The 22392-nt window shown below is 36.2% G+C and overlaps 1 pseudogene; it reads right to left on the bottom strand.

The window, feature by feature from the left end:
* Positions 1 to 6947: 6947 nt before the first annotated feature.
* Positions 6948 to 22392, bottom strand: part of LOC131047157 (65-kDa microtubule-associated protein 6-like) — a 157121-nt pseudogene continuing 141676 nt past the window's right edge.

The raw sequence follows: 22392 nt of genomic DNA, 5'->3' as shown, positions 1-22392 counted from the left end.
ATAATTAATCAAATTAAATACTAAGGACTAATTAACCAATTTAACCATACACACCAAGCACGCAAACCAAGAAAGTCGATCAGACAGACGACTTGCAAACCCAAACAAAGAGGTAATACCAACGATGACTGACGATGCTCACTTGAACACGACTATGGTCAACTAGGGTCTTACGACCACCTAATCCAACTCTAAGGATTAAAGACGTAAACCCAAACCTGCAAATCTAGGTGAAGATGAACCTCACACTCATGCGGCATTGTACCTGAAATTTCCTGCAACCAAGAGTCATACATGCATACATATATAAACTTAATGAAAGCGTTAGCTCGAGATCATAACATGAAATAGGAGGATTAATAACTTGCATACAAACTAGTGCAAAAACCACATCGACAACTATGCATTAAATCAAACATCTGACTATAACATTATATTATGATAAACTAACCAAGATTAAACCAAGATTAACAACTGATTAGGGCAGGGGTACTACATTCTTCCCCCCTAGGTTCCGACTTACTCCTGGAAGTCTTAAGGCTAGATGGAGAACATGTCGTATGCATCAGCCCTGAAACTCATTCAACAAAGATCAAATTGCACATAGAAATTTTTCATAAATAAATGAAATATTATTGCAAAATCCTTTACAAATGCCATTATCCATTGACAAGATACATCTAAAACCATACATTCCTTAAAATATTCTAGGAATTATCAATAATCATAGCAGAGAAACAAGAATTTTCTCCCTTTCATTACACCAAATTAAAGCATTACCAAGAGGTAAACAACAATTACCATACTCATCTACCAGATATGACAAGAAAACATGCCATCATGATCAATTTCTTTTACCAATCCATCTTTATCATAAAATTTTATTGCATAGAACTAGCTTAAAAATATCAATTTCTACAACCAAATTAACTTTCATGAAATAAGAGCAAAGTAAATAACTCAATTGTTTACACTTGCCAAATATAAAAAAACCTTTCCAAAGACTATGTCCCATAACATAGTGACAAGTTAACACAATTTACTCCATGATACACATAATAACCATCCACATAACTCGAATGCATAACACAAAAGGCCACATGTGAGCATGTATAATGCTCGGTCAAAGATAACATGCACGATCAACATCTCTATGCCTGATCTCAGAACAACAATATGATCATAAATATCCAATATCTCACTCAAGGCTTGATGGTGCTAGGCACACCATAGTGGTGCTACCTTCCATACAAGACCTTTGTGAATATCCCTTGTTGAGCAAGGTGGTTATCCTCCAAGAGATAGTCACCACACATAGGTAGGTAGTGGATCCTAGCTGCATCACAGCCTCACATACCCCTATCCTCAAGGTTCCCTACATCAACTTCCTCGTACACACTCTACCAAGTCCGTATCAGACATCCTTGGAGAGGAATTGCACATTTCAACACAAGACCAGCATCCGAAAACAATAAGGATAAACCAGTTTAGCCACCAAAGTACAGATGAATAAAGGTAATAAATCATCAATTTGAATAGTAAGGCAAGAAAATAATCTGGAATTTACAACACCAAATCAAAGTGCAAAAGATCACAAGATCATGGCTAAACCTTCAAAGTCAAAGTAAAAATAAATTGCTGATCCTTAAAGAAATATAAAGAATATCACAACTGCACATAGCATCACTGTGTGACTAGCATCTAGCCACCAATGAGGAAGGAAGGAACAACTGACTAGCTATTGCAGTAGCTCATCATGTGGTGCAACATAGTCACACTACCCACATGGCATGGCGTTGTGCACCTCGACATCACCCCGCATCACGTCGTCATGCAGCATGGCAATACCCCAAGCAGAGAAAACACGCAATGGACATATCCCGCATGGTAGTGTACCTCACGGAAAAAAGCACGTGTAGGTCACATCCCGCATAGCGATGTATCTAGAAGGATACTCACCGTAAATCAGAGGTATACATGACTAGGGTCCACCCACATGCCCACCAACACATACTAATTGGTAGCTCATGTGGATAAACCTACCTTTCATGAAGACAAGGCAAAGGATCCTCCAAATTGCACCATCACTATACACAAAAATCACCATCCATATGCTCAAATAAAGGAGAGGAATAGGCTGACACATATAAACCTATAAATAGATTCATCAAAAGGGAAAGTATTGAGTACACCTTTGATACAGTTTAATAGTACAACTATGTCATTCCTCGAAGTAGAGAAGCTAAAGTCGCTTTGCACTGACATTAATCGTACGCCAATCCATACTATTCAAGGAATGGTTACTTTGAATACTACCCCATAACATACTGAGTTACCCACAACCCGAGGTTTGGTACTTAGTAGGGAAACAAATAAGAAACATCACATAAACAGTATGGTTTCCCATACTCATAAGCAACATATCCTCCATGGTTCCATGGGCACATATAATAAGTACTGGTTTCTTACAATACACACAAATACACCATCACTAGTTTAGGCACATTTACGGGGAGTACTTTTTAGTACGCTAACATCTATTCAAGGAAGATTTTAATTATTCTTTCTACATGAATAACTGAATCAAGTTTACTCTAGATGCAACTACTGAAATTATTAACAATTCACAATTATATAAGGAAATAACATCATTCCTATATCTTTCTAAAATTTCACTAAGCATCCGAACTCACATTACTAACTATGCAAATTCATTTCTAAAGCTTAAGACTTTCATCTTTCCATAAGAAGCCCAAAAGCAAACATACAATTCCACATGTTTTATACACATTCTATTTAAATCAATGCATTCTTAATACCATTTCTCAGAATTTTATGATTAGGCAAAGAGAAGGGAAAGAGAGTTTGATAACCAAACTATTTCCTACAAAGACACAAGATCAATCAAGATCACACTATAATATAAAATTTCTCACTATAAGCCTATCATTTTAATTGCACAGTTTTCATTTCGCTACCGTTTAGAAGGATGACAATCAGCCTAACAAAACATTTCCAATAATTATGGTTGCAACAGGAGGTTCTAGTTTTCAAACCAACAGAGATCAAAATAGGCAATCTTTTCAATAATGCAAGACCTCTTAAGAACACTCACTATAATAATACAATACATACACATGTCATAATTTGCAACCTATTAGAGAAAATCACATTATGATCAAAGGTAAGCGAGGAGCTATCAACTAAATAATACATCTTAATGCATGCACATCAAACAAGCTTTTCATTCGCACTTTCTAAACATAATAAGGTAATTACATATACCCAAAAGCAAGTTCAATGGAGCATTTGCTAAAATAGATCTTCAGTCAAATGGGTTTAATGCAACACATAAAACAATCTTTCGGAGAACACATTAATACACTCTCGAAGCTATTATAAAATGTTCCCTTTAATACTTCTTCTACAAACCAAACAGTTTCACATAATTCAACTATTCGCATAGTAATGCACCTTACTAAGATAGAATTTAATTATGCTACTCCAACAAAATACACATGGAGAATACTTTAAATGCACACATACAGTTTTCTCCCAATAACCAATATGAACTTTTTAAACCCATAGCCCTTTAATAATCTAAAAACATGAGCGTCATAAGGCTCACACAAGAGTTCAAGAAGTCACACCCTTTCTCTCACAAACAAGAAAGCTCAAATAAGAGATAATTACACATATCCTAATCATTTTATTTCCTAGAAAGAGAGAGAGAAGGAAGAGTGGTAATTGTTTAATTTTCTACAAAATAAGCATTCAATATTTGCCATACTAGTCCTTCAAATGGACAACTCTAAGCTAGACCATAATCTTAAACCAGCACGATACGCACTTTCAGATTCCAGACAAGCACTAACCAACCCAAATGGATTAGTCTAAAGAGTACAACACTCAATAAGAGAAGGTTCATATGACTCTCTTTCAAAATATGAGTAATCGTAGACCAAGACATCAATAAGCACACAATGCACATATAATCACTCAAAAACACCAACATCAAGAAGGTGAAAACAAGCTGTGAACACACACGTTACATACAAGTTAAGGTCTGCTCAGTCACTCACATGCACAAGAGAGGATAAGCATACATGTAAGGTCGATACACCTCACAACAAAAAAGGGCACAACAGAACCAGAGATCCCAGTGTTTGCAACCTAGCTTTGATACCAAATGTAATGACCCGCTAGGAAACCCCGAAGGGAAAAAGCTAAAACATACAAATGGAGTGCAATAATTTTTTTTTTTTTTTTTTTTAAGATAAACACAACATTAAGATACAACAAGATATCAAAGATTCAGATTACATAGTGGAAGACATCATCTAACACCTAAAGAGTTTCCAAACGAGATTAGTTAAATTTCACAATTCACTTAGCTCACACAATTAATCCAATAAGCTGATTATCTTAACAATGAGATAATTCTTAATCAGGATATTTTCTTTCAGAAGATGGAAATATAAATCACAAGCAAAGATACATCCCTTAAGATCTATTCATAATCTTCATTCAAGCTTTTCATTAAAATACAAGCCATACATCTAATATTCTAACATAGTAGAATTTCATCATAACCATATGAGATCTTTTCAAGCATACTTAATTTCCTTAACCACAACTGAATATATTCCATTACTCTAAGTTACATTCTTTCATATTCCAATTTATTACATTTTAAAAGATGATTGCATACATGCATCTACGATAAATCTCATCTAAACCACTTATGCATTCGATCAAAATGGCATTCAAGAAAGGATTGCATATAAGCATTTAAAGTTAATTCCATCTTATCCACTTATACATTCTAACATAAGCTATTCATACATGATAAAGTTGAATAAGGGAAACATAATAGAATAACATCACATAACACCATAATGATCTCGGAGTTCACCCCTAAAGGGCTACATCTCCAGGTCTGCTCAACTGCAAGACCCCTCTGATAATTAATAAAGTTAAGAATACATGAGGTTACACCATTACAATCTGACCATTAAGGCAAAACATAAACAATATACAAGCGACCGCATCAGTCCATAAATACATAAATGATCCCTGAAAAGAAATGGATCCAACTGAACATAATCAAAGCTAAAACAAAAGTCCAGGAGAGCATCCACAAAACTGAGTCATCACTACCTAAGGTCTAACCTGAAATCAAGTACTCACAAGCGCACAGACAAAAGGACGACCCAAAAATGTGCTCCTAACAGGACAAAACGACAACACACTAGCGAACGTAGCGACAAGTGTCATCACACAACCTAGTATGGTTACCATGGCAGGTCTTCATAGGTCCTGGCCCCATACACTGGGTTACCCTAGCAACCTAATCGGAGCCTTCGGCCCATCCAAGCCTCATGTGGACCCACACATCCTCTCGTGAAGGCAAGGATGATGGTTTGCCATCTCAGGCCTTCTCACAGCATGTCGGGTCTATGTTAGCACTCATCCCATGTGTGAGGCACATTCATCTTACTTAGAGATTACATCCTAATCTACTATTAGGTTATCACTTATTAGACTCACTTTCGATGGGTTACCTAGCAGCCACTTTGGGCATGGCCCCCAATCGAAAGCCACTTTCCCATACGACACTAGACTAAACTTGGATGAACTCAAAAACCAAGGAATATACATGGTCAGACGAACGGAGTTTAGGAAGGAGGGAACAACCATCTGGTCAAACACGACTCAAAAGTGGTACACTTACTGACGGTACTCTAACCAGAGACCTGACCAACCATGGTCAACCACGAATCATCATTCGACACCCACACAAAGGATATGACCAACTACGACACCACCACAAAACAACAGTCAACTCGGAACCGAGGACTGAAATAGGTACCCCAAATCAATCCATACGACAGGGTCCTATCAAACAAAGCACGACTTGCCATTACATAAGCAAAAGTGAATACAAAAATTAAACTCGCATAGGTAATATTCAACAGATACAATATTTTCTGAATTGATCTAAACATTAAAAGTCGATCAAGTTTTCTACATGATCTATATTAGATTGCAGTAATCGACTTCATTTAGATATAGGTTGTTCTTGGTTTTCTAACTCACTGATGTTCATTTGCATCAAACATACATATTAAGCCATAATGAGTTCTTAAACCAAATTCTCATTAATAAAAAAAATAGACAACCATTAACCAATTAACTAAGATATTTAATCTCCATTTAAAACATCATTGACATACTGGTTCAAAATAAATCCTACACATGTCTTTTCCAGAACCAAATTACACTATACATATCAAGGAAATATACATATTTAGGGAAGCCAAATAAAGAAAATCCATTCCCAGATTAATAGATTGCACTTAATAAATACATCATTGATATTCTCTTTTGAAATAAAATAACTCAATCTCACTTCTTCAAATAAGTATATATATAGTTTCAAAAAAAAGAAATATACCCTTAGAAAGGAGCTAAAACAAAATAGGTAAACATTTTCCGAGTTAACATAATATTTTAATTCCACAAAAAAAACCTATTAATATAGGGGTTAATTTCCAAGAATTAACAACTAATAAATATTTGATTTTTATCCTTCTTTTTCAATTTGCAAATGCCTATATTGGATCCTTACAAATACATCAAAATGCAATTTAACCAATTAACATATATATTAATTACTCATTAATTAATTATATACATTAATTAATAATTTAATGGATAACATTTAACATTAAAACATTATCATTGAATAATATTAAATTGTCTCATTAATTAATATTAAATTGTTTTATATATATATATTTTAAAATATTAAAAAAAGGAATTTTTTAAAAAAACTAAATTTTATTAGGGCAAGAAAAAGGGAGCCGTGCCCTAGCCGTAGTGGCGCCCTGCCGTGATGGGCATAGGACCTGTGGCTCCCAAGTGGGGAATGTAGCGCCCTGCGGCTACCGCAGGGTTCGCCGCTCCCTGCAGCCACCACGGCGGAAACGCAAGGACTGCGGCCGCCGCGAGGGTCGCAGCGAGCTGCGGCCTCCATCGGCTGTGGGCTGCGCGGGGTTAAGGGAAAAGGGGGGAGGAGGAGGCGAATGGAGCTCCGCTCCCCGCCCTACGAACCCCAACATAATTTTTTTATTTATATAAACACAGTTCGATCTTTTAAAAAAAAATGCCAAATCGAATTTAGTTTATAAATTTCTATTTACAAAAGAAAAATCAGGTTTATACGCAAAGTGTTTTGGTTTCTCTTTTTTTTTTTTGAAGGGTAATCTTCTTTCTAAAACACAAATGGGTTTCAAACACCCAACAACAAAAAAAATTGAGGAATAACAAAAACCCCAAACAATCTGAGAATATCAAACCGTAAATAATTCTTTCAACAAAAACCCATACTTGGGCAAAATGGAGCATTTAAACTCAATAACTCAACCATTCTTTCCAACAACATCAAATTTCTAAAATAGAATTTAAAACAGAGAACACCCAATGGAGATTTAAACAAGAGTTCCTCATGAACAGCCATTTCTAATTGATATCCAATATTTGGTTTTAAAAAAAATAAGAACAATACGACCAGAAATCAAAGAGATGGATTTGAATCCTACCTTATCTCGCATTCCTAGCAAGATCTGCTGAAGAGCCCCAATCTGCAGCCTAAGGAATCCTTCCCCATCCAAAACCCCCAAATTACATCCAAAAAAAATATTTTTTCCCAAGAACATTATTCCAAAAAATATCCATCCTCCCAAATTTTCCAAAAGCCTAGGTTATAAGAAAGAGTTGACCAAAATTTCATTTTTTTTTTGGAATTAAAATTTTTATTTAAAAAAATAATTCCCAAAATAATTATTTTCCAACTATATCAATAAATTGAATTGCTTTTCAATTCAAAATTGATTTTCTCAATTAATTCAATTTAACCTTTCCATTTCAAAAATGCCAAGAAGATAAAATTAATTCTATTTCAATTAAAATTAAATCTTTCTTTTTCAACAGCATATAGAAAATGCATTTAATATTCAAAATCAACCATTTAATTGCACTTACTCCCAATTTAAATCGAGCAATTCAAATCAACGATAATTCTCATAAAGAAATCCTGTTTAATCTAGTCCATAATCTTTAATGTGCAAACATATAATTAATCAAATTAAATACTAAGGACTAATTAACCAATTTAACCATACACACCAAGCACGCAAACCAAGAATGTCGATCAGACAGATGACTCACAAACCCAAACAAAAAGGGAAAACCGATGACAACTGACGATACTCACTTGAGCATGACTATGGTCAACTAGGGTCTTACGACCACCTAATCCAACTCTAAGGATTAAAGAGGTACACTCAAACCTGCAAATCCAGGTGAAGATGAACCTCGCACTCATGCGGCGTTCTACTTGAAATTTCCTACAACCAAGAGTCATACATGCATACATATATAAACTTAATGAAAGCATTAGCTCGAGATCATAACACGAAATAGGAGGATTAATAACTTGCATACAAACTGGTGCGAAAATCACATTGACAGCTATGCATTAAATCAAACATCTGACTATAACATTATATTATGATAAACTAACCAAGATTAAATCGAGATTAACAACTGATTAGGGCAGGGGTACTACATAGCGCGGACATGCTACTAAGCCTGAAAAATGTTATCACAGGGTAACAAATAATGGGAATAGTAGAAAAGATGTGAATGAAAATAGAGGGAGAGAGAGAGAGAGAGAGAGAGAGAGAGAGAGAGAGAGAGAGATGGGGGAGAGTAGGGGGATGAAGAGAGCAGGGGGGATGGTGGGAGAGAAGAAGGGGTATGGAGGAAGGAAGTGGGGAGAGGGAGAGGGAAAGAGAGAGAGGGAGAGGGAGAGGGAGAGAGAGAGGGAAATAGGGAGAGGGAGAGAGAGAGAGAAGGAGAGGGAGGGAAGATGAGAGGGAGATAGGTAGAGGGAGGGAGGGAGAGAGGGAGAGAGAGAGAGGAAGAGAGAGAGAGGGAGAGAGAGAGGGAGAGGGAGAGGGAGAGGGAAGGAGGGAGAGGGAAAGAGAGAGAGGGAGAGGGAGGGAAGATGAGAGAGGGAGATAGGTAGAGGGGGGAAGAGAGGGATAGAGAGAGAGGGAGAGGGAGAGAGAGAGAGAGAGAGAGAGAGAGAGAGAGAGGGAGAAGGGAGAGAGAAGGAGAGAGAGAGAGGGAGAAGGGGTATGGAGGAAGGGAGAGGGAGAGGGAGAGAGAGAGAGAGAGAGAGAGAGAGAGAGAGAGAGAGAGGAGGGAAGGTAGAGAGGGAGAGAGGTAGAGAGAGAGAGAGGGGGAAGGATGGAGAGGGAGAGAGAGGGAGAGAGAGAGATGGGGGAGGGAGAGAGGGAGAGAGAGAGGGAGAGGGAGAGGGAGAGAGAGGGAGAAGGGGTATGGAGGAAGGGAGAGGGAGAGGGAGAGGGAGAGAGAGAGAGGGAGAGAGAGAGGACGGGAGGGAAGGTAGAGAGGGAGAGAGGTAGAGGGAGGGAGGGAGAGAGGGAGAGAGGGAGAGAGAGAGATGAGGGAGGGAAGGTAGAGAGAGGGAGAGAGGTAGAGGGAGGGAGAGAGAGGGAGAGAGAGAGATGGGGGAGGGAAGGTAGAGAGAGGGAGAGAGGTAGAGGGAGGGAGAAAGGGAGAGAAGAGGGTGGAGGGTGGGAGAAGGAGTATGGAGGAAGGGAGAGAGAGAGAGAAGAGGGGGGGTGGGAGAGAAGAAGGGGTATGGAGGAAGGGAGAGGGAGAGAGGGAAGGAGGGAGAGGGAGAGAGAGGGAGAGAGGGAGAGAAGGGGGGGGAAGGGAGAGGTAGAGGGAGGGAGATTGGGAGAGAAGAGGGTTGAGGGAAGGTAGAGAGAGGGAGAGAGGTAGAGAGAGGGAGAGAGAGAGAAGAGGGGGGATGGGAGAGAAGAAGGGGTATGGAGGAAGGGAGAGGGAGCATAGGGGGGAGGGAGGGAGAGGAGAGAGGAAAGGGAGAGAGAGAGAGGGGGGAGGGAGAGGGAGGGAGAGGAGAGGAGAGAGGGAGAGAGAGGGAGAGAGGGAGAGAATAGGGGGGAAGGGAGAGGTAGAGGGAGAGAAGAGGTGGGAAGGGAGAGGTAGAGGGAGAGAAGAGGGGGGAGGGAAGGTAGAGAGAGGGACAGAGGTAGAGGGAGGGAGAGAGAGAGAAGAGGGGGGTGGGAGAGAGAGAGAGAGAGAGAGAGAGAGAGAGAGAGAGAGAGAGAGAGAGAGGGAAGCTAGAGAGAGGGATGGAGAGAGGGAGAGAGAGAGGGACAGGGGGAGAGTAGGGGGGAGGGAAATAGGAGGGGTTTTAAGGGGTCACATGATACCATATGACCTCTTAGGAAACAATACAACCTCTAGTGACACCTAAGGGGTCATATGGTGGGCTAATAAAATTATATATTAAATTTATAGTTATGAATAGAACATCATACAACGAAACTCCAAGTGAACAAACAATGAGGCTTGACTAAAAAGAAAGAGTAGGAGCTTGACCTAACCCTAAGAGTACTGCCTAAGTTGTAAAACGTATGATGCTATTAAATTTGCAAGGCTATAAGACTAATCTCGTTTGTGACTATAGGAATTACACACTTGATTGTTGTTTGACAAGTGATGATCATCATATACTACCACTGCCATGCATACAAGAAACTTTAATTTCTTTAGGTGACAGGTGTTGTGTAACAACATGGGAACTCTAGCATACCCACCACTATCATTCTACATGACATCATCTATGTTACTCTCCTTCTTTCTCTTCCTACCTGTTGTTTCCTTCTAAAAAACATATTGCAGGTACTCTGACTCATCATATTGCTTTGTTGGTCGACTATTTTCCACATCTGCTTTGCTCATTAAAAACACATTCAAGAAAAATATTGCTATAGGTTTCCTTGTTTGTCATGGTAATACACCCGTGGTTCAATTTCAAACCCTATTCCTCCTATTCAATATACACACACAAATCCATCAGTCAATTTTTTTAGGAGAGGATACATGATAAAAATCAAAGAGGAAGTTGTAGACAAGAAATAAATTCACTTACTTCTATAGAAGTGCAGACACAGTTGCAGTGGGGTATGGAGGGAGGGAGGGAGAGAAGAAGAGAAGGAGAGAGAGCGAGAGAGAGGCACCTTGTATGCATTTGAGAGGGGGAGACAATACACTTACATGTGTATATATATGTTTAATATATTATATATATAAACATATTATATATACAATATCATATTACACACATATTATATATTACATATATTATATATATACACATATTATATAAAGAATATCATATTATACAATAGTGCATATGTGCTATTTATAGTAAAGTTAGCATGTACGCATTGTTTATAGGGAAACAAATGCGTACGTGCTACTTACACTATAGGTACCCCATACGTGTTGTTTAAACCATAAGTACCCCGTACGCGCTTTGACTATTTAGGCTTGGAAATAGGCCTGGATGACAAAGCTATAGTTTGGAAGTTTGATTTCCCTCCACTTCTCTCATTTTTGATGTGTTTTATTTTATCAACTTGGTTTATCAACTGTGTCATCATCAGGTTTACACTTCATAAAGTGGGTATTTCTAAAATTGCCACCATATTTTCACCCATCTTCTGAGCTTTCTAACCATATAATTTTTTTTCAATTTGAACAACAATAACATATTATTATTGAATTTCTTTTACCAGTGTCTCCATAGTTCTCACACACATAGGTGCACCATTTTTTGAATAACTTTTGATATACTTATCCAAATTTAAAAAACTTTATATATTAGTGTAGTGCACTTGATTCTTTACAATTTAAAAAAAATAAAATGTATTTTCGATTTGTTTAGTGCAACTTATGCGTTGTGCACGAACAAGTACTTAATTTTGATGTGCTCAATTGGGAAAATCATAAAAAAAAATACTCAACAAAAAATTACAAAAAAATACACATCTTCTAGTGCTCACTCTTAAATATCTTCTGCCAAAGGATTTGTCAAAATAATAAATCTAACTATGACTTTTTTGATGCACACGTCAGACACTATGTTATGTTTTTCAGAAAAAATCAAGGTTAGTTTTTCGTGCGTGAAGGATTTGACCCCCTTAATCTTATCTAGTTTTGAAAAAGTTTAGTAGTTTGGAAACTAGATTCAGAGTACTACAATATTTGTTCTTTGATTATCTTCATATCTTGAGTTGATGACTTTTAAATTTTGCCTCTAAGTTTAGGTTCACCTGATTTCAGAAAAAAAAGTGTCCACTTATAGCCCCCTTTTTGACCATCATCTTTGTGCACTTACCCATAGATGAAACATAAAAGCCTTGTGGAATAGCGTAGTAAGAGACTCTTGAGGCTAAAACTGAGTTCAACTAAAAGAAGAGGGCAAAATAAGAAGGTAAGGCAAGAAAGTTTGTATAGGAGGTTTCTAAGGACATTAAGACACTCATTGATGTTGTCCTGGAGAAAGGGAGAAAGAGGAAGGATCTAGTAGTTCACATTGAACCTCTAACTGCAAACTCAGAATTTGAAGATGACACACCATTAGCATTCAAAAGGGTTGTGAGGAAGAAATCGGAAGAACCTAAAGTGGAAGCAAAGAAATAACTAGTTAGGAAGGTTACCATGAAATTATCGGAACAAAATCAGGCACCTAAGACCACACCATTAGCTACATCTGGTACTACTAGGAGGAAGAAAAGTGACATTGATTTGGTACCAGAGACTGGTAATGTAACTGTATTCAAATAAATCTGTCCACTTAATTAAATGAATATTTAGTATTTATTTGATTATTTAACCATCAATCAATAATTAATTAAATTAATATATTTAATTAATTCATCTTAACCCTCTTCTCCTATTAATTAAATAAATTATTCAATTTATTTGATTTAATTCACTTAACCAAATTCAGACCATTAATTAAATAAATAAATCGTATTTGTTTAATTAAATCTTCTCTCACATTTAAATAAATTAATATTTATTTAAATTCACCCAAAATCCCACCTCTCACATTTAAATAAATTAACATTTATTTAAATCACCTTTTTCCTCCACCCACTTGCATTTTCCTACAAATGCAAGTTGCACAACTATTATTTATTTAAAATCCTATTTATCCTAACCCACTTGAAACCTTTAATGGCTTCCCTTAAAGTCTTCAAACTTAATGGCTTCCTTCTAGAGTCTTCTCAAGCTTTAATGGTTTCCCTTAAAGTCTTCAAACTCAATGGCTTCCCTTAAAGTCTTCTTAAGACTTTAATGGTTTCCCTTAAAGTCTTCAAACTTAATGGCTTCTTTGTAGAGTCTTCTTAAGCCTTTAAAGGTTTCCCTTAAAGTCTTCAACCATTTAATGCTTTATCTTCCTTTTTCTCATGTAAATAAATTAAGATTTATTTAAATAAAATCCAAAATTCACATTCACATTTAAATAAATTAATATTTATTTAAATATCTATCCAAATGCAAACTACACCATTTAATTGAAATAAATGATTTTATTTTAATTGAAAATTTGAAAATTCCTCCCACTTGCATTCTTCTACAAAATCCACTTGCATGCCTAAATCCCTTCTATATTCTTCTAACTCCTTCTAATTAGCCTAATCCTATCCTAATCATTGTCACATTCCTAAATAAAAGGAAGTCACTTCTCAAAAAACCTCAAAAGTCTTCAATAACCATTAAAGGCTTTATGTCTTCAAATGGTTAACCTCTAAAGTCTTCCAAACCATTAAAGGCTATTACATAACCATTTATAGTTAACTCACCTTTTACCTTTGGTTAGAGACTTTCCTCTAACTTAACCATCCTTTTGACTCATGGATCTCTTCAAAGCATTTATTTCTTTGACTAAGGTAACCATTTAACCCCTTGCACATTCATTTATCCCTTGGATAAAAGGAATATCCATTAACCTAACCCTAACCCAACCCCCTAGGGTAACCATCATGTCCCCTCAAGGATTTAATGCTCCTTATCTCTCCTCTCAAGCCTCCTCATGGTGACACTTGTCAATATCGGATAGGGTTGAAAGTCTCACATGGATTGAATATCTTTCAATCCTTACCCTTGTTAAGATTTCTTAGTCTTAACCCTTCATTTTCCCATTTCTTCTATAAATAAAACCCTTCTCCTCAAGCAAAGAAGGAAGCATTAGAGTATTATTGTTATGCTGGTATTAGCATAGAGATTTTTCATAGCATCACTATCTACACTTGCATAGAATTTGTTTATCATATTCAACCATCTTGAACCTCCATATGGCATCCATGGCTAGTGCTAAAAGCTGAGAGCTACACTCATGTGGAACTTGGAGAGGAGAGGAACAAGGGAGGAGCAACTATGAGCATCTTGATTAGCATTTGGAGGAGTATAGTTTATCTATTCTATGTTGGTATGCTTTCTATTTCATGTTTAATATCTCTCTTGATATGTCTGTTTATGATAATATTTTGTTGCTAACACTAATGTTTGTTTCTTGTGCTCTTGTGTGTGTTGCCATCGAACAAATTTTCTAATCCTTTTTGCAGAGCATCAGTAACTATTATACCACCCATGACTTGTGCTGAAATTGTTGATGAAATTACTAAGGATGGGATGCTGAAAAATGTTAAGTCTTATTATGATACATTATAAGTTGATGAACAGAGAGAGGTAGAGGAAGCAATTCTTCTATATTTAGATATCTATAAGAAAGCACTAATTGAAATAGAAAATTAAATATCATCAAAGCTATACAATATGTTAGATACTAGAAGGTTATCTGCAATACAAGAAGACGAACACATTAAGATGCAAGAACTTTTAGCTATATGTGTTGCTATAACTCTAGATGAAATGGAGAAGACAATAGAGGCTACTGACATGAAGGTTTTCAATAGCAAACATAGAATAACTAGTCTGATGTTAGGAAGGATGAATGAGTTAATAAAGGAAACACAAAAGGCTTGGATAAAATTTTTGGGAGAGCATAGAGGATTCTTTACTTCACCAGAGACAAAAATGAATACTATAGATACACCAGTTGAGGGGAAAGGTAAAGGAATCATGGCTACTCCACCCTCAGTTTTGTAGAATATCAAGATGGTGGAAATTGAGCCACCGGTTAACACAAATGTATAGACAAATATAGAGACACTGGTTAACACTGAGAACATTGTATAAGATACTGATATTGAGGACACTTGTCCTTCGTATATTAATGTACAGGTTGAGGATACTATTCCTAGAGAGGAATCAATAGTTGCATAGAATGCACCAAGTGGCGAAGCTAGCGGTGCAAGTGAGGAGACAATAAAAGGTAAATCACTAGAGAAAACAAGGGAATCTCCTAGGGAACCAGTTGCTGGCACAAGATTATTGACAATTGACACTTCTCAAATTGAGAAGAAAAACATCATAGAGATGAGTCCCACAAAACTAATGATGATAGTTGCTCAGAAACTAATGAAGGAGGGAACCACAGACAAAGGGATTATAGATCAATCCATAACTGTTTTGCACAAATTGGTCCCAAAATGTAAGATTGATAATGAAGTGAGCCCTTCTGGGAAGTCTAAGGTAATAACAAAGCACATCTCTAAATATTTTCAATCATTACAACAAATCTCTAATTGGAAAGCTCTTGAAAAATTCACTTTGGCTAAGAGAGCCACTTTTGATTAGATAACTGAGAGAGAGAAGAAAAAGATTGAGGAGAAACTAATTTTGATTGAAAATCTTTGAAACAAGGTACTAACATATACAGGGTATGTTGCAATACTGAGATTCTTACAGCAAAATTAGATGAAAAGATAAAAGAGATACAAGACAAAATTGCTAGTACTACTAACTCTTTTGATGGACTAATTTCATTGACAACATCTATTGATGGACAAATTTTGACTTTGGAGAACCAAATTTCTTCTCTTGAAAAGGAAAGAGATAAGATCATTCAGAGAGCCAGAAGTCTCAGAGGTTTGGTGAATCCAAGATTGGATTCACTTGGTGTACATAAGAAGGAATGCATGGATATGCTTGGAAAGCCCACACCGATATAAGTCACTAAGAAAGAACCACTTGCATATTTGCTAAGTGGACTTGTATCCATCTCCAACACATTCAAAATGGGCTAGGATACTTATGTGGACTTATTAGAGAAATCTTACCCATAAATCTTGAAATTGGTCAAGCTTCGGTAAGACTTTTTTGGAGGTATTCAGTGTACAATTATTATTCTTTGACATTCTATAATTTTGGGGCATTGATGTCAAAATGGGAGTAGTATAGGTGTGAAAAAATAATGAATGGTTGCATACATTAGGGGGAATTATAGATTTTTTATAATTTTGGAGTATTGGAGCATTTTTGCATATTCAGCTCAGGGGGAGTAGGGCAAGATGAAACCGGAAGTTGAAACCATGACCTTTTTTCACATGAGTGTTGCCATCAATACTGAAGGGGGAGATTGTTGGCAATTCACACTCTATTGGTTGGTTTCACTATGTTGTCATTGATGGCAACATGATTTTGGGTTCCTGCTTCATATGGTGTACTAGCAGGCACTTCAGAGACTCTACACCGGCACCAGCAAGATAGAAGATTTCTTTGATCACCGGCAATGCAGGGCGACATGGTATAGTAAAGGTCATCAGTATTGGAGGTTGACACATCTTGGATCTGACATTGGCAACTTGTTTTAATTCTTATTCATTTATGTTATATGACCGACATCTAAATATAATATTGTATATATCTTTGTCAACCAACATGAGGCATAAATTTGTATAGGGTATATAGCGGAGATTGATTACATCATTTTGATAATAGAATAAGGTTAAGAATGATAGGATGAATATATGGATGTGATGTAATGCGAAATATATTAGAGAGACTATGTATGTCAGGAATTCATTGTAAGGGTTATTCCGGTAGTGAGGTTTAGGGTTTTAACTAGAATAGACAAAGCTTAAATCGGAATTGTATTATGGTATAGGAGATTCTATATTAAGTAGTTCATGCTTCTCCAGATTGTTGTCTAGATTGATTATGTAGTCAGTGAGGCACCTATTGTGATGAGCAGTGTGCTCTAGGTTGTAAGCCTTCCTGCAAGTGAAGGCTCATCATATATTGTAATATCTCTTCATATGGCTAGTGAATTGATATTGTGGGTCACAGATCCACTGTGGTTTTTCCTCTTTGAGGTTTTCCATGTATAAATATGTGTGTTATGGTTCTCATTTATGTGTTTGGCTTATTAGTTGCATTACTTATTTTAATTTTGTTTATACCGGTATACCGGTTGGTGTTTGAATGTTTTGTTAAGGCTAAAATCTACTATTCCGCTATAACACTAATTCACCTCACCCCCTCTTAGTGTTATTGGTTTCCAACATCATGAATATGACAAAGAGAATTTACGCTCATCAAGGTTGAGAAGTCTCAAAACCATAGCACCTTCTAGGCTTATGACACATAAGACAAGGCAAATCTTGATACAAATCAGAAGCATAGAAAGCACAACCATAGATAGTTCTAGATTAGTCATACTAAGAAATTCATAAGACAATGAAGATGAACCATGTCAAAGGATTAGAATAGTGCATATCTGAAAGACATCACAAGCATGAGGTTTTCAGATCAAAGACAGATAAATATCTTCATTACAAAAGTCACACAGGTTATAGACACTGGCCAAGCTCTCCAGAGCAACTATCTATAGTGATGAAAATTGTTGACCTTACTCACAACTCAAGGGTATCATCAATGGTATCACCAACCATTACAATGATTAATTGTCTGTCAAAAATTCAAAAGGCCAACAACATAGTAAGGAGAAGACTGATTTTTTATTTAAGAGATATCAAATAGAAGAATAACATTAAGTCGTAAAAGGAAAGTCCATAACAATAGATGGACACAGTGAGTTTTAGGAAGTAGTCCATTACCATGACAACATCATGAGGTTAGCATTTAGTGACATAACCTAGTGATCTTTGTTCACTCCCAAAAGACATCAAAGCTCTTTACAATACATATATCACAATGAGGTCATTGTCAAACTTCACAAGTTTACCGAGTTATTCTCTGATAGGGGTAGGGATTAAATTCAAACAATGTAGCTACAAGAATCAGAGAAATAAAGAGCAGATCAAGATTTGTAATATTTTTGATCCTTAGAGGTGTCCAAAATCAGGTCTACAGTATCTTTTAGAGGCCACAAAGAGCATACAATAGGAAAGAGCAGTCCTTAGGCTTTTTGGGTGCATAGATCAGCCTAAAGGTAAACCCTAACTAGAGTATTGATGAAAGAGTTTGTGACAACCAATCAAAGGACATTATTTTTTCAGTCAAAGAGTATATAGTAATAGGTTAGGTCTTTTCTTTATAAGAATAGTAACCATTAAAACATGGATCATAGTGAGTAGACATAAAGTATGGTGACAAAAAATATCAAAGAAAGACCATACTTTAATGACACAATCATTAGAAAAGGAAAAACAGACCACAACTATGAATGGAGGAGTAAAATATTGTCAAAACCCTATAGGGATATCAAAGAAAATAGCACTCAAAAAGCCATTATTAAAGAATCATGAGCATACAAAAAGGGGGGCTGCCATATATCACATTGAAAGCAGCCACAAAGCATAAAAGAGAAGGTGTGTTGTAGTCGAGAAGATAGAAAAGATTCTTAGTCATAGTGGGCATTTAAAGACCCTGGACACATAGCAGCGAGCCGTAGGTGTAAGGCTAGCCCATCATTTGCTATCTTAGACTTGAGGAAGTGGATACCAAAGGAAAAAGGTAAAGTGGAATAATTTGCTAGAGTTTTATTCTCTTAGTCCATGTTGTAGTTTGGTCAATATTAGAGCATCCACCATAATGAACAATAATGGAAAATGTTCATAGTAATCACCAAGGAACAATGATCTCAATATTGACAACGCATCTTAAAAACATCAAGACAATCACCATTGAGAAAGGCCTTGACAAAAACAAAAGTTTATGAAATGATAATATTCTTAAGGGGTTAAATGTCAAATAAAGGGCACAAGACAGAGCCAGCACAAGACAACAGTCTAGGGTAATAAGGACATGAGGGTTCCTCATCAAATCATTAAAATAAGGTTGAAATGACAAGGAAAAAGTTATTTGTGACAATAAAGATCAAGGCATCAACTTATATTTTCAATCAACAATGATAGTTGAAGAGCAGTAACAGCTAAAAGAATATTACAGTTTAATCATGACGCGACAAAGTCCTACCAGAAATGACAAGAGTGTATGGTTGATAAAGAAGCCATACCAATGAGATTGTATAAAGACTCAAAGTATTCAAAGAGCTTTGTAATCAAGTCACAACATCAAAAGATGGTAATAGCATTTACTTTCTGCTCAAAGAAAATCCACATAGTAATAGCATTTTATCCAAGTGTTTACTGTATGATGATAAAATCTAACCAACAATCAAGGGGCATGGTGATATTATGGTATAATAAAAGCTCTCAAATGATGAATTTCATAAAATTATACACAAAATGAAAGGTTCATTCCATTTGAATTCAAAAGATAAATCTATACACTGTTCATTTAAATTCCATTATTACTCCTGCCAGAATTGTATGCTTTCCACTGATAACACAAAATGAAAATTCTCTACACATTGTGACCTAAATCATTTCATAATATGAAAATGCTTTTTGGAAAATAATAATGTAATCTCCTCCTTGCATTCTTCCCTCAATAAAGTATATATTTCTAGCATTGCTAACAGGCGAACCTAAATTTTTAAGATAACATGGTCCCCATATGAAAGAAAAAGAAACTAAATCACATGACAACATCAAACCCATTTTAAAGAACTCCAACTCACGCGATCATATAGAAAAGGTGTCCCATTTTCTTCTTCCCAAACGTGTTTTTAGCCTTCAAATTTTAAAAAATTGTTGTAACTCTGCAATTGCTCGCGGCCAAAAATTTCCAGTTTTTAAACTATTTACTAACAAAACTATTTTGAGGGAAAAGTCTGAAATCAATTCACACACTCGTGACCTCTACAGTGGCAATTTGGCTCAAAAGGAAAGCAGAAAGATCAGATCTTAGGGACCACCGTTATTAACTGAGTTATTTGTCAACTTGCAATATTTTGAGCATTTGATCTGGTCGTAAGGAAAAGAATGTGATACTATGCAAAGAAAACTGTTGTGATAGATGTTTTCTTAGCCCTCGCCTTCTCAGCTAGCTTACTTTTGAATCCCCTACGTTTTCTTCCTGCAGCAACTTCTAACAGATATTTAGGGTTTCAAATTTTAGTAAATGAAAACAGGGGCAATCATTAGGGTTTGAAAGAAATATTACTTGAGTTTGGTGGGAGGTGAATCCTTTGAGGTACTGCGTGCTCAAAACCTGTTCAAAATTTTATGTATCCGATGGCTTCAATAAGTACAGACACTGTGTCATTCTGCAATTAAAGAAAACAATCCAAAATATAGAAGAAAACTATCAAATTTTGAGAGATATCAGCTGTGAAAGCTATGAAGATATCTTAGAATAAAATTGATGAGGCTCCGCAGCTTTTTAAAAAGAAAAAAAATGTTCAAATTAATGGCTGATAGAAGGCATTTGGGTTCATGGGCAGATGTGGTCTGGGAAGACCCACCTCATGTTCCCCAGTGGGTCTACACGAATGGCAGATGAAAGGACATGGTGATACAAGTAAACTGGAGCAGAAATAACAAGGTTTTTCGGCTAGTTTCAAAATACTTTCAAGGCTTTTTTTGGGACAAACGTAGTGTGGCATGGAGGCAGAATAACAATAGAAGGAGATTCAGTCGAGGGTGTTTTAATAATGGTGTGAATCAAGGGAATTGTGAGAAGCAATTGAAGGGATTTTTGGGGAAACGGTCTTTGGATTTAGGCAATCAGCGAACGTTTTCTAGGGTTGTTGGCTTGGCAAATAAGGACACTATGGCTAGGGTTTCTGTTTCTTCACAGCATGGGAAATAAGGTAAATGTGAACCTCAAGGAAGCTAGTCCAGAAAAGGTAAGTAAGATACCCACTGATCCTATTCTATCAGGGGTTTCTTCATCATAGGTTTGGACTCCTATCCCTTGTATCGATATTCTGGGTTCCTATGTCGATAAGAAAGTGAATTGTTTGCATACGAATGTTCTTTCTAGGGAGATTTGGGGTGATCAAATTAGTTTTTTAAAGCTTTATCATAAATTGCAGAAAAGATGGGGGGATATGCATTATTTTCAATTATTGTCAGTGAATGCTTTTATTATTGTTTTTGATTCTCCTTCTTTCAGAGATGAGGTATTAAGAACTTTGCATCATTGGTTTGGAAAACATTTAATTTCAATTACGGCTTGGAAACCTTTTTTTGTTCCTACTTGGTCTAGTTTGAAACTTATTCCTTTCTAGTTTGGTTTACCAAAAATTCCTTTTGAATTTATGGATCTGGATGTTCTTGAACAAATTGGAAATACTATAGGAACTTTTTTAACATCTAAAATGGACTTTGTGGAGGGGGAGGTTCTAGTAAAAATTTGTGTTCTTATTAACCCTAACAATGTTTGCCCCTGTACTTGTAATATCAAGTCTCATGATGGTATTTGGTGTGAGTCAATTGAGAAATTAGAGACAGAGATTCTTAAGTCTCCTTTACTTTTGGATGCTCTATTACTTATGGATTTTAACTAAAACCAATAGGTTGTTGGCTCTATCCCTAAATCCCTTAATAAAGATAGTTTGTTAGTAGGACCTTCGATTGAAGGATGTGGAAATGTCTCTTCGTATAAATTGGTAGAAACCGGTCACATTAATCTTGAAAATAATCAATTGTGTCATAGTTCTGGGAAACCAAATGATCACACTTCGGGTTCGATCTCACTTTCATCTTTACTAAAGACATTTTCTAATAATGGGGGTATAGTGATGGATGGTAATCCCTTGATAAATGGAGTAGATCATTCATTAACAACAGATTTCCCTAAGATGCCAAATAATCACATATAGGGTAAGGATGACAATTTGTCTTCATGCACTCATAAGGAGGTTTTGGATTATTCAAAAAATGTGAATTTATATAAAAACGTAGTGGTTGGTATGGAAACTATTAAACAAGTACCTGCCATAGGTTTTCCTAATAATGCTTCTTTAGTTCAGGAAATTAAGAATTTGGTGTCTAATAATTCCCCTCTGAATGTTGAAATTAATATGGCTAATGAATCTTCCTTAGGGAATAGTAATCCGTTAGAGGTTGTCCTTGTTATTATGCCAAATAAGAATCTAGTTCAACAAGTAAATGATATTTTTTTCAATCATGCACAGCAGATGGATGAGGGTATTACTAAAAGAGTTGTTTGTTCAATTGAGAATGATTTGGGGGGTAT

This window comes from Cryptomeria japonica, chromosome 11 (genome assembly GCF_030272615.1).
Source record: "Cryptomeria japonica chromosome 11, Sugi_1.0, whole genome shotgun sequence".
Lineage (NCBI taxonomy): Eukaryota > Viridiplantae > Streptophyta > Pinopsida > Cupressales > Cupressaceae > Cryptomeria > Cryptomeria japonica.
Note: the sequence above shows the minus strand (reverse complement) of the source record. Positions and strands in the feature narration are given on the sequence as shown.